This window comes from Rhinolophus sinicus, chromosome 8 (assembly GCF_057876585.1).
Source record: "Rhinolophus sinicus isolate RSI-liver-muscle chromosome 8, RSI-T2T, whole genome shotgun sequence".
NCBI lineage: Eukaryota > Metazoa > Chordata > Mammalia > Chiroptera > Rhinolophidae > Rhinolophus > Rhinolophus sinicus.
Genome location: NC_142508.1, coordinates 12,234,412 through 12,247,125, shown reverse-complemented (window position 1 = coordinate 12,247,125; position 12,714 = coordinate 12,234,412).

Genomic DNA, 12,714 nt, shown 5'->3' with positions numbered 1-12,714 from the left:
ATTAATTGATTTCAAGCTGTGAAGTTCGTATAGAACAGCCCTTTCCAACAGGACTATAATGTCACAAGGTAATTAAAAATTTTCTAGTAACCACGTTTAAAAAAGTAAAAAGAAATAGGTAAATTAATCGTAATAATATATTTTACTTAACCCAATATATCCAAAATATTATTTCTACACACAATCAATGTAACTATCAATGAGGTATTTTCTGTTTTTTTAAATAATAAGTCTTTGAAATCCAATGTATATTTCACACTCACAGCGCATCTCAATTCAGACCAGCCACATTTGGGGTACTCAATAGCCACATGGGGCCAGTGGCTACTGTGCTGGGCAGCACAGGGCTAGCAGGTGAACGGGCAAGCTCTGGACCCAGACTGCCTGTCTTTGTATCCTGGCTCTGCCACTTACTACTGTGTTTCCCCGAAAATAAGGCCTAACCAGAAAAGAAGCCCTAATGCTTCTTTTGGAGTAAAAAATAATATAAGACCTGGTCTTATTTTTGGGGAAATATGGTAGGGCTTATTTTATATTACGAACATCCTGAAAAATCATGTTAGGGCTTGTTTTTTGGTTAGGTCTTATTTTTGGGGAAACACGGTAGCTGTGATATCTTGGCTGAATTCCTTGAACTCCTTTTGCCTCAACTTTCCTCATCTATAAAATGGGGATAATGATAGTTCCTTCTTCATAGGGTTGTTGTGAGGACTCAATGAATTCACATGTATAAAGTGCTGAGAACTATATCTGGCACATTCATGTGTGCTACATACACATGAAGAGAGAGTCTCAGAGGCATTAAGGGATTTGCCCAAGGTCACCCAATTAGTAAATGATGGAGCTGGGATTTGAACCTAGGTCTATGTGATTCCATAGCCGGCCGTGAAGCATTACATTTGGCACCTCCTCGGTGGAGTGCTGGTAAACCAGTTCTGGAGGGCTGGGGGAAGCCCTGATGAGCAGGGTTTGCCAATTTCCTGGTGAAAATACCCCCACTATGGCTGATTTCAAGCTACTGATGGTTTAGCAAATGACTGAAATTTTCTGAATAATTGCTAGTGGGTTCTCTGGAAGCCCAGAGGAGCTGGATCCAGCAAACCACTCCTCTTACCTTGCAAGGTCAGATCTTCTCACTCTGATGACTTCTCTGCATCTGCTGTATAGTTCTCTCTCCGTAGTTTTCTTCCTTTTTAAAACAGTTATCTTACAAATTTTTGATCCTTATTTTATTTTTCCAGTTTTATTGAGATATAACTTACATTTAATACATATAACACCAGTGTGCAACATAATGATTTGATATACATACATATCACAAAATGACCACCACAATAAGTTTAGTTAACACCCTTCATGTCACATAGTTACACATTTTTTCATGAGGTGAGAACTTTTAAGTTCTTTTCTCTTAGCAACTTTTATACATACAATACAGTATTATTGACTATAGTCACCACGCTGTACATTCCATCCCCAAAACTTATTTACCTTATAACTGGAAGTTTGTATCTTTTGACCACTTTCACCCATTTCCTCCATCTCCCACCCCTGGAGATGTTCTCTGTTCCTATGAGGTTTTTTTTTTTTTTTTTTTTTTTTTATTCTGCATGAAAGTGAGATCATACGGTATTTGTCTTTCTCTGTCTGACTTATTTCACTTAACATAATGTCCTCAAGCTCCATCCATGTTGTGGCAAATGACAAGATTTCCTTTTTCATGGTTGAATAATATTCCAGCGTGTGTATGCGTGTATGTATACATCACATTTTCTTTGTCCTTTCATCTGTTGGTGGACACTTAGGTTGTTTCTATGGCTACTGTGAACACTGCTGCAACAAACATGGGGTTGCAGGTGTCTCTTCAGGATAGGGATTCTGATTCCTTTGGATAAATACCCAGAAGTGGAACTGTGGGTAATGTGATAGCTCTGTTTTTAACCTTTTGGCAGCACCTCCATACTGTTTTCCATAGTGGCTGCACCAATTTATAGTCCCACCAATTGTGCACAAGGGTTCCCTTTTCCTCACGTCTCCATCACTTGTGATCGCTTGTCTTTGTTATGACACTCATTCTCACAGGTGTGAGGTGGGATTTCATGGTGGTTTTGATTTTCATTTCACTGATGATTAGTGACGTGGAGCATCTTTTCCTGTACCTGTTGGCCATTTGTATGTCTTTCCTTAGAAAAATATCTGTTCAGTTTCTTGGCCCAGATTGTTTGTGTTAAATCAGATTGTTTGTGTGTTTGCTATTGAGTTGTATGAGATCTTTATATATTTTGGATATTCATGCCTTATCAGATATGATTTGCAAATATGTTCTTCTGTTCTGTAGACTGCCTTTTTGTTCTGTTGATGGTTTCCTTTGCTGTGCAGTGGACTTTGTAACATCTGTACAAGTTGCCCAAAGGACCAAACATGTGACTGGGTACCCTGTCGTTGCCCACTGAAAAGTTGTCGTTTGTTGCTGAAGCTGAGAAGGCTCCTGCTGCTCCCCCCACCCCCTGTTTTTGCCAACACTCCTGTGAGTGAGAAAGGAGCTGAGGGGTAAGACGGACATGACTTGTCTGGCCACGGGGAAACCAGGGCCAGAAATCACAATTGTAGCCTCCAGTCTTGGACTTTTTCATCTGGAGGCTCAGATCTCCAAACTGTCACCTACTAAGTACTAGACTGGGATGAGGATTAGCTTCTGGATTTGGGCTGGGAGCAAATGTGTTTTGTAACCAATTTCATTTCATAAGATGATAAACCAGGCCTTTTCTCCCACCACTGCAACTTGGCAGCTACAGGCAAATGTCTACAGTTTCTCAAGAAGCCTAATTGAGGTCTTGGGAAACCCTGGCCTGGAGCACTGATTTTTTTTTTTTTTTTTTTCCTTTCCTCTCTCCATATTTTTCTTGTTCTTGCTGCAATTCTGCAGACTCTGGTTGAGACTGGTAAGCAAATGGAAAACACTGCCTTCTGTAACAGATTGCAGTAAAACCACAACTGTGGAGCTTCCCAGATCTATTAATTATCTAACGAATACTTGGGGGGGGGTGCTACTTAAGGCAACAGTTTTCAAATTCATTTTTACCTCTGAACTCCCACTGCATCTACCTGTATATCTCTTGTCAGTACCAATCATTTTCCAGTTTACTCCCATCTACAATTTACTGAGTTCTCACCTTATTTTATTTCAATTTTCACAGCAATTTTGTTCGGTAGATGCTATAACAGAGTCCATTTTATGTGTGGCAACCTGAAACTTAGAAGGGATAAATAACTACTAAATGGTAAACCCTTCCATATACAGCCTAGCAGAGACTGAGATGAAAATAGAACACCAATAAAGCCGCTTCTCCACACTGGAAACCTGATGCCACAGAGGGAGTCCTGGGCTGGCCCCACATAATATTAATAGTAATAGGTGCGGGGGGTGGGGGAAGATTCTGTTTATCCTGGGGGTCCAGCCCAGAAGTGGTGTAATCAGTACCCATTTGTTTGTCCTTTGCTCCTCCATTCTTCTAGTTTTGAGTATCTTCTCTGTGCCAGGTAATAGGTATATTAAGCTAAACAACACATGTCCCTGCCATATAGAATCTTCATTCGAGCGGGGGGAATAGACACCTCAGATATTTAGAACGCGTGATGCTAGAGCTAATGATGGAGGCTTTTATGGTAGGAAATGAGAGAGGTGGGGTATCAGGGAAGGCTTCTTGGAGGTGTTCATACCTGAATTAAGTTTTCAGGGATGAGATGGATTTTAATTAGACTGTGGGAGAAAGTATGCTGAGGGATGGGACAACCTGGAAAATGACACCAAGGGCGAGACAACTTGATGTATACGAGGAACTGAGAGGGGTTTGGCCTTGTGGGAAGATCAAGGCTGAGCCAGGCAGTAAGGGAGGCGGGGCCAGGCCTGGAGAGCCTCGTATGCCACACTTGGACCATACCCTGCTAGGAATAAGGAGTCGTGGAGGGTCACTGTTGGGGGGAGAGGGAGGTGGTTGGCTCTCTCGGGTCTGGACTATTGAGGGCGGATTTGACAGGGCAGAGACCAATCAAGGAGGGAGGAGATGCAAAGATCTGGGGAAAGATGCTAAGTTAGGACCTGAATCAGGGCAGGCGCTAGCAGTGAAGGAGAGGAGGGCATGGGTTTGAGAAAGATTGAAGAGGTAACATCAGAAGCACACACTGATTTCTTGGAGAAGGAGCTGAGAGTGGGAGAGAGAGCAAACAGGAAGTTCTGGGGTGTCCCCGGCTGAGACTCAGCACAGAAGTTGGAGGCGCTGGTTTCATACACGCTGTGATTTCAGTGTTGGAAGTGTTAAAGCTTCTGTGTGTGCTGGGCGTCGCTGTTACGTGGTTTCTATAGCGCCTGCCTCCTGCCATGCCCTGTGACGTGTTGCTGCCCTTTATCTGCAGCCTGGAGGTGTCTTGCTCTCTAATTGGAGCGCTCTCGTCTGTATCTGGGTTCTCTGATGGGGCGGCAGTGTAAATTCTTTTTGGAGAGAAGAGTCACTTGTGAATGGATTGGGATAGGAATGACAATAGGTTCCCCATTGGAGGGAGATATGGACACTGTGACATAACTCTTCTGGGCCTTCAGATCCCTTCTTTAGCGGGTTGATTCCAGTCACCCTTCACTTTCTGGTTCCAGTGTCCCTCTCCTGGGAAGCCTTTCCTGGTTTCACTGACTGGAGTGATTTCCCCAGTTAAGCACGTTCATGGGTCTATGAACCTGTCCTTTGCATCTCATCCCAATTACAATTTTACTTTGTGATGTTTTGATTAAGCCTGTTAAACTGTAGACTGTAAGCCCTATGAAGACAGGGATTGTGCTAGTTTTTGCTCACCCTTGTATCCCCAGCACCTTCTGGTAGTTGTGGGTTCTCCACCAGCAAGGCAGTCAGGCAGTTGAGCTCTCGGTCAAGGTCCTGGGAGGAAACAGGTGGCACATTCTAACAAGGCATTGAAAAGAGTCTAATGAAGGGACTGTTTATAAAGGAGTGAAGGGTGAAGGGACCAATCCAGGGACAAGCCATGGTGGGAGGCTGCTAATACCTGTTATGGATTAAAATTTGTTCCTCAGGAAGCTATTTTGAAGGGATAACCACCCCCATCCCTGTTCCTGTGAAGTGATCTTATGAGGAAATAGGGTCTTTGCAGATGTAATCAAGTTAAGATGTCATTAGGGTGCCCTTATAAGAAGAGAAGGGGTGACACAGAGACACACAGGGAGAAGATAGCTGTGTGATGCTGGAGATGGAAATTGGGGTGATGCACCTCTAAGCCAAAGAACACCAGTGATTGTTGGCAGCTACCAGATGCTAAGAGAGGCAAGGAAAGACTCTCCCCTAAGTGTTTCAGTGAGAGCATGGCATTACCAACACCTTGATTTCGGATTTCTGGCCTCCAGAACTATAAGACAATACATTGCTGTTGCTTTAAGCCACCCCGTCTGCGATACTTGGTTGCAGCAGCCCTAGGAAACCAATCCACCACTCCAGGACAAAAAAAAGACAAGGATAGGAAATGAATTGTTTGCAATGATCTATAGTAGAGGGGCCACCTGCCAGGAGCTGTGCACCAGGTGGAAGAACGCAACTCTGTGGACTGTGGCCCCAGCAGGGAGGAAACGGGAATAAATGCCTTCATTTTTCTCCTCTCTCGCTTTCTAATATCTATCCCCTGCCTCCCATTAGCCCAGACCTGGTAACCAGAGGGCAAGGGAGCTTGATGATGTGGTCTGTAGAAGTCAGCCTCCTAGGTCCACGGTAGAGTGACCCAGGGTCCCCCGATCTGGAGGGCAAGCAGAGTAGATCCCTATCCAGTAAGTAAGTACCATGTTGAATGAATGAAGGGATGAATGGGAGTGTGATGGAGACAGAACTCCAAGTTAATTCAGGTTGCTAATTTGGAGACAATTTTGTTGTGGCACTGTTTAGTTTCCATCCTGAGAAGAGAAGGGAGGAGTCACGGTTTTTTCTTCTCTCTCTCTCTCTCTCTTCTTTCTTTCTTAACAATTAGGACTTTTGTGTCTAGCTTTAAGCCCTGCCCTCTGGCTCAGCCCCCAGGTTCTGAGTCTTGTGAAGACTCCCTCTTTGTGCAGCCAGCACCTTTAGGCTGGATTCTATTTTAAGACTATAAGTGAGGTAGTTTGGTATGACAACCGGAACACAGCTGTAATTAAGAAGTGCCAGCCTGCAAAGCAGAAGAGTCATCGGCCCTCAAGGGTTGCCAACATAAATGACTCAGTAGCTCATGCACACTTGTGCCAGGCCAGGCCAGGCTGCCCTCCTGCAACGTGGAGGTCCACTGTGCACAGAGGGAAAAGAACATTCAGCCCGACAATGCAGCCCGTGTCGATGTGAGGCTTCAACACCTGTTGTTGCCAGCTTTGCTAGCCAGAGCAGTAATTTGGGGGAGTGAAGGCTAGGCCCACCAATTGATGGGCCAAGTGAACACAATGGGCCAGATCTCTCTTCTAGTGGAAATACCATCCGGGCCAGGCTGCGCTGGCAAAACCTCTGGAACTGGATTTACATGTCACTAAAACATCTGCAGCGCGATCAGTTCAGCTGCTTGGCTCTGTGTAGACCCAAAGGCTATATACGCTCCATTCCAAAGGCAGGTGCCTTGTCTAGAGGCCAGAGAGCAAAAGCAACTGCATTTTTGCTTGACATGTCGAGCCTGGGATCTTCGTATTTCTCAGATAAAAAATAACCAATTACACCCTTGCTTCTAGGTCCGTCTCTGCCCCACCCCCGCCTTGTTGGTTGCTGAAACAGAGACATATAGCCCATATAGAGATTTAATGGAATAAATTTTAGTTGGTCCCATCTATCCCACAGGCTTTCAGACTTTACTTATGATACTACGCATGCCTCTCAGAATTATTCCAGTTGTCTTCAGACAACAAACATTCTCAGGAGTCCATGTGCAAGCCACTGTAGGGAAAACACAAGTGGTGGCACTCCCCTCTGAGGGGGTTGCTAGTTTTTCCTTCTTTAGCAAAAAGAACTGCCCATTTCTGCAGACACAGAACTAGATGGACACCTCAGGGCAGATGAGGAGACTCCTCATTTACTAAGTAGATAAAAGGCAGGCGGAAGACCTGGAGAAAAGTTGCAAAATAATTGCTTTGACAGGCCTCTTTTGGTACGAAAAGCTCTGGGGGGGAAGTCATTGTCTGATTTGCACAAAGAGTCCCAAGGTATTCTGGGAGGGAAGGGCTGGATATTCACTTTATTGGTCAGGAGTTGCAAGGTTATGCTGCTTTGACAAATAAGCCCAAAGTTTCAATGGCTTACAACAATAATAAAGGTTTGTTTGTCACTCATGAAGCATAGCATAGACCATGGCTTTCCTCCATGTTGTCTTCATTCTAGCTAACGGAGCAGCAATCTCTAACCAGGGCCAGTTGCAGGGGTGGGCAACTAAATCCCTAAAGTGAAGTTAGCAGGAAGTTTGAGACAGGTACTCATAGCTAGCTAGCTAGCTATCTGATCAATCCATGTGACAGGCAGGAGAGAAGGGGGTGCTTCTGGAGCCCATCTTGGTCCAATTCTTCTGGGGTTGGCTCACCCTGGAAAGTAGCTGAAAGGATCCTTGGGGGAAGAGCTCGGGCCTTTTGTTTACTTTTCTGGACTGAGCATAGCCTGGAGGGATCCCTGTTGTGGCTTCTGGGGGGTACTTTCCCTATCTCGACTACAAACCCAGGGAAGTGTAACTTTACTTCAGCTACCACCCTGCCCTGCTGTGGGCACAGCTAGAGAGGACTCAATAAGATTTGCCCCTTCCCATGACTTCTGATTTTCTTTGCATTTTCTCCCCCGTCCCCTACCCACATACTAATAAGGACTCAGATGTCTTTGGATATTTAAAGGGAATGGAGTTGGGGTCTTGGAAAATATGGACTGAATTTTCAGCTACTGTCAACTCTGGGATGTGGTTGAAATGTGCTATTTATACTAGGAACTGTAAAGAGGGCCATCTCAGTTACATAAAAAAATGTTAGTCTCAGTTCGTCAAAGAATTATGATCTGGAAGGCAAGATATATATCTAGGAAAAAACTCACAATCGAGGCAATATTTGATAAGTGCAGCAGATATTACATGTGAGAGAAAAATGCCCGTCAGTATGTCAATCCACTGAGATGTTGGGGATGTTTGTTATAGCAGTTAAGCCGACCCTGACAGATACACTGTGTGTGTGTGTGTGTGTGTGTGTGTGTGTGTGTGTGTGTGTGTGTGTGTGGTGAGGGGAGGTGGGAGTAGGCATTAGAGAGGGGGAGGTGGTGGTGGTGGGGTGATTCCAGAAGGAGTTTCTGAGAATGAAAAGTTCTCTGGGATGGGCGTCTTGGCTACTCTTTGGCCAGATTCCAGAGAAGGAGAAGGCATTGCTAAAACTTTATGGAAGAAATGGTTGGTGTCTCTGCCAGTTAGATCTCATCACCTCCCCTGAACTCTTGCCTAGGAGGGATTCGATGGAAAGATGTGAATATATACTTGAAGCTGTAACTTACAGTCAGTGGTTCTGCTCAGAGCCAGTGGGTGGCTGGGCTGGGAACCCAGGAGAAATATCCAGGGATGGGTTGGAGGTTCCTGCTCCCAGCAGGCTTCGGGAACACAAGCTAGTTATGCACAGAATTTCCTGCCTTTGCAATCCCAATGCCAATAACCACAGCTTAGCAAATTCACCTCCTGGCCGCTTCTGGTGCATTTTCAAAAAAATACCTCCGAAGCTCTTTTAGGGTTTGTCCTTAAAATCCGAACTCAGTCCAGGACTAGTTCATTTCTGAATCAGATTTTGATAAATAACTGACAGCCTGACAACGAGTTTATTTTCATCAGCTTTCAACATGGAAGCAACTCTTTGTTTTTCTTTTCCTCTTAATTTAGAAGTGCTGGGGGGGAAAGAATTTGTTCTTGAAAGAATAAGAGGTGGGTGGAGGGTGGGGAGAGATTAGAAAAATGCCTTTGTTTTTTGACTGGTGCCATCAGAACTAGTGCGGGCCAGGGGCTGGGATGGGCTGACTGGGGTGGGATGAGACTGTCAGAAGCTGATTTTACATGGTGTTGTCATTTTAAGAAAAGGGTGAGTGAGACCAGCTTAGGGAAAGGAACAAGAAGGAGTCGAGAAACAGAGAAGCACCACCCCTGCCTCTTGTGAGGATGAGACAGACACGAGAGCTCATGGACCTCCACCTGCTCATTAGATCCCAGAGAATAGTTTCACTCCCCATCTTGGACAAGCAAAGTGGGTGGGAGGTGGGAGAGGTGTAGCGTGATTTCAAGGCAGTGGAATAACAGTGGTGCATGAGGTCAGCTGGTGCAGATGACGTATTCCTGGGGTATATGTGGCGTGATCTGAGGGACAAACAGTTCCTACAAGGGGGATATAGGAATCTGAATGGCTTGAGGAAAGACTATTTGCTTTACAGAAGTGACATCTATTTCTGGCTGACCTCTTCCTTTTTCCTGTGAACATATAAAGAGTGGAGATCAGTAGAGAGATGGAACCAATTAGGAAAAGGAAGAGAATAAGAGAGATGTGGAGGAAAAGAGAGACCAAGGGCCGAGCTAGGAGAGATGAGAGAAGACTGGCAGGAACGGGATGAAATATGTGTTTCTCCCACCGCCCAGTCATGGTATATATTCCACCCCAGGGTTCCGCTGAGGAGGGGAGGACTTCATTGGTTTGTCCCCACGTTGGATGTCAGGTAGCACAATGTCATAATTCAGACCATGAGGAGTTCAAGCCTTTCTGGTTCAATAATATTTATTGAATAAATCTTAAGGCAAAGTTTTTTTTTTTTTTTTTAAATGTGTTTCCTCTAAAGGGTTGTTCCCAATCTTTTCTTTGCATGCCCAGGAGTATAAAAGATCCATTCTCTAGTTAAATGAATGCCTGACTTTATGATGGAGTTTGTGCACTGCAATGAGACTCGCAAGACATACGTATCCCTTAGAGCGAGGGTTCAATAAAATGCAAGAACGAATAAGAATGAGTGGTAGGAATTCATTTAGAGTTTTGTAGACTCCGTCTGATGAAAATGTATTGGAGACCGGGTAACAGTCCCACTGTGGACCTTATTCTTCCCCACTTATCTCAAGGGAGAAACCACTTTTGTGTTTTGTGGAGGACAGAAAAATTGGCTGAAGTAGATACATCTATTATATGTACGTCCCATCATTTCCACTGGCTTCTTTCAAGTGGCTTCCAGTGGGTAGAACATCTTTCCTTCAAGAACAGATGTCATCTAGTGAAGAGCCATGGGTGTTTCTTCTACTTGAACAAGATCTCTAGCCTTTGTCAGCAAACTCGTGGGTGCAGGAGCCACATCTCTGTTTACGGGACTGGGCTCTGCAGTTCAGGGAAAACGCTGTCGTAATGCCATGGAAGTAGGTGCTGGAAATCAGCTCTTAGAGATGAGGTTGGTTAGAGGAGGTCGTGGCGGAAAGGACCTTCGAGATCATCTAGTCCCTCTTTCTACCTCATGATGCTACAGGGTGACTTTCGTTAAAGCTTGAATTGTTAAAGAACAAAATTCAACCAAAGAAATGTGAAGATCTAATTGGCTTTATTCAGCGATTCATGAATTGGGCGGCATCCCATCATCTGTCAACTAGATGGGTGCTCCAAGAGGTTGTACAAAATGGAAGGTTTTTATAGGAAGAAAGAGAGGGGGACTGAGAAGTTAAAAGAGTGGAAGGACACCTTCTCTTAGGGGATCGCAAGGGTCTTCTCAGGCAGATTACCTCACAAGTTGATCAGGAAATTCCAGACTGATTGGTGTAATATTCCATTCCTGGGAGAAGCTGAAACTGCGATTAGGTTAGGTATTAACTTTTGTGTTGGTGATGTGGCTTAGCAAAAGTGACTCCATTTTGGCTTTTTGTTGTTGTTCAAATAAAAAATTAAAATAGGCACATGAGACTAATGAAAAACTCAAACATAATGCCCCAAACTGAAAAAAATGTAAATATCCATCAATAGGAGAAAAGATAGTCAAAATGTGCTTCGTTCACATAATGGAGTACTATCCAACAATAAAAAGGGACAAATTATCGACACCTCATGGATGAACCTAAAAAACATATTGAACAACACAGTATGAAGTTGGCATGAAGTTGAAGAATAGGCAAATCTACAATATGGTGATAGAAGTAAAAACAAGTGTGGTGGGATGGCTATTGACTAGAACAGAGCATGAGAGAACTTTCTGGAATGACGGCAATGTTTTATCTTTTGACCCTGGTGCTTGCTGTGTGCGTGTGCATACGTGAGTGTATGTCACTGAGATATACACTTAAAGTTTGCACATTTACCTGAATGTAAATTATACCGGGGGGGGGGAACCCAAACCAAAACCCAAACAATGAACACATATAGAACACATAAAGAATGGGAACTATGTGGTGAACTGACTTAGGAACATTGTTGATAAGCTCAAAGTTACTAGTAAGCCACACTAAGCGAAGTCCCCTTGCCTAGAACTTGAAGCAACTTGGGCATGCTACTTAATGTCTGTGAATTTCAGTTTTTCTTCTATTAAAAAAGAAAAGAGGAGCACTCATTTGTTCACTGCACACAGAATCTGCCACGTCGCATGGCACTGGTCTAGCCGTGGAGAGGACACAAAGACTCCAATGACAGACCTTGCTGCTCTTCTGCCGGTACAGTGAGCCAGTAACACAGAAATAAACATAGCTGCCAGTGCCGGCCCTGCCCTGGCTCGCTTTCTCCTGCCTTTCTGGCTATAGCCAGCACCGCAGGAGTGTTGAAAAGACCTTATGTTTAGGCCCAGACGGGAGTGTCTTTCCATCCTCCTGGGGCTTTGCCTCCCCTGTGCTCCACAGCTGCTTTTGTCCTCCAGGCCTTGGCTCTGGAAAGCTCTTTCTGTTTGGTGAATGAACTTGAAACCACAGAGAGAGGGACAGAAAGATGGGGGGTGGGGGGGGGAAGAGAGAGAGAAGCTGAGGGTACTTGACTCACACCCAGCCCCAGTGCTTAAAATATGTAGCCAAGAATCCATTGTCTAATTCCCCCTCAGGGGGACAAATGACAGAAGTCTTCCTTGAGGCAGTTCCAAAGACACATAGAGAGATACGAACCGTTCCCAGCCCTGGCCAACCCTAGGTCACAGAGCTGGTCCTGAGCAGAGTCTCTCCTACTCCTTCAGTACCTCAGAACCCCCCAAAGGGAGAAAAGTTTGGATCCTGTCACTAGAGCAGCATCTGGGTAATTTTCCATCTTGCTCCATTTACTCCACCTTTCCTTCTGACACAGGGAGGCAGGCTCTTCCTTGCTGGTGGGAAAGCTTAGGCTCTGAAGATGAGGAGACACCCTAACTGGAGGTCGTTGGGCAGACGTCACATTCTACCCTCCCTGACATAGACCTGTCAGGATCAGTGCAGGACACCAGCTACCCTTGACCTGGAGCTGGAGTAAGTCGTCCTTGGCTAAAGATCTCCTTTCAGGAGCAGGGTTCATTGGCAGCATAAATATTGGCCTAACAAGGCCATGGATTCTTAGACAGGAGGGTATTTGGAGGTCAGGGACTCCAATTTTATTTTATAGATCAGAACACTTAAACCTAGAGGGTGAAGTAACTTGCTTAGCGGTAAAAGCCAATGAATGGCAGTCAAGAACACTAGTAGCTACATGGACACAAATTCCGCAGCCAACCAGATAGAACTGACACATGATATTTGTCCTAC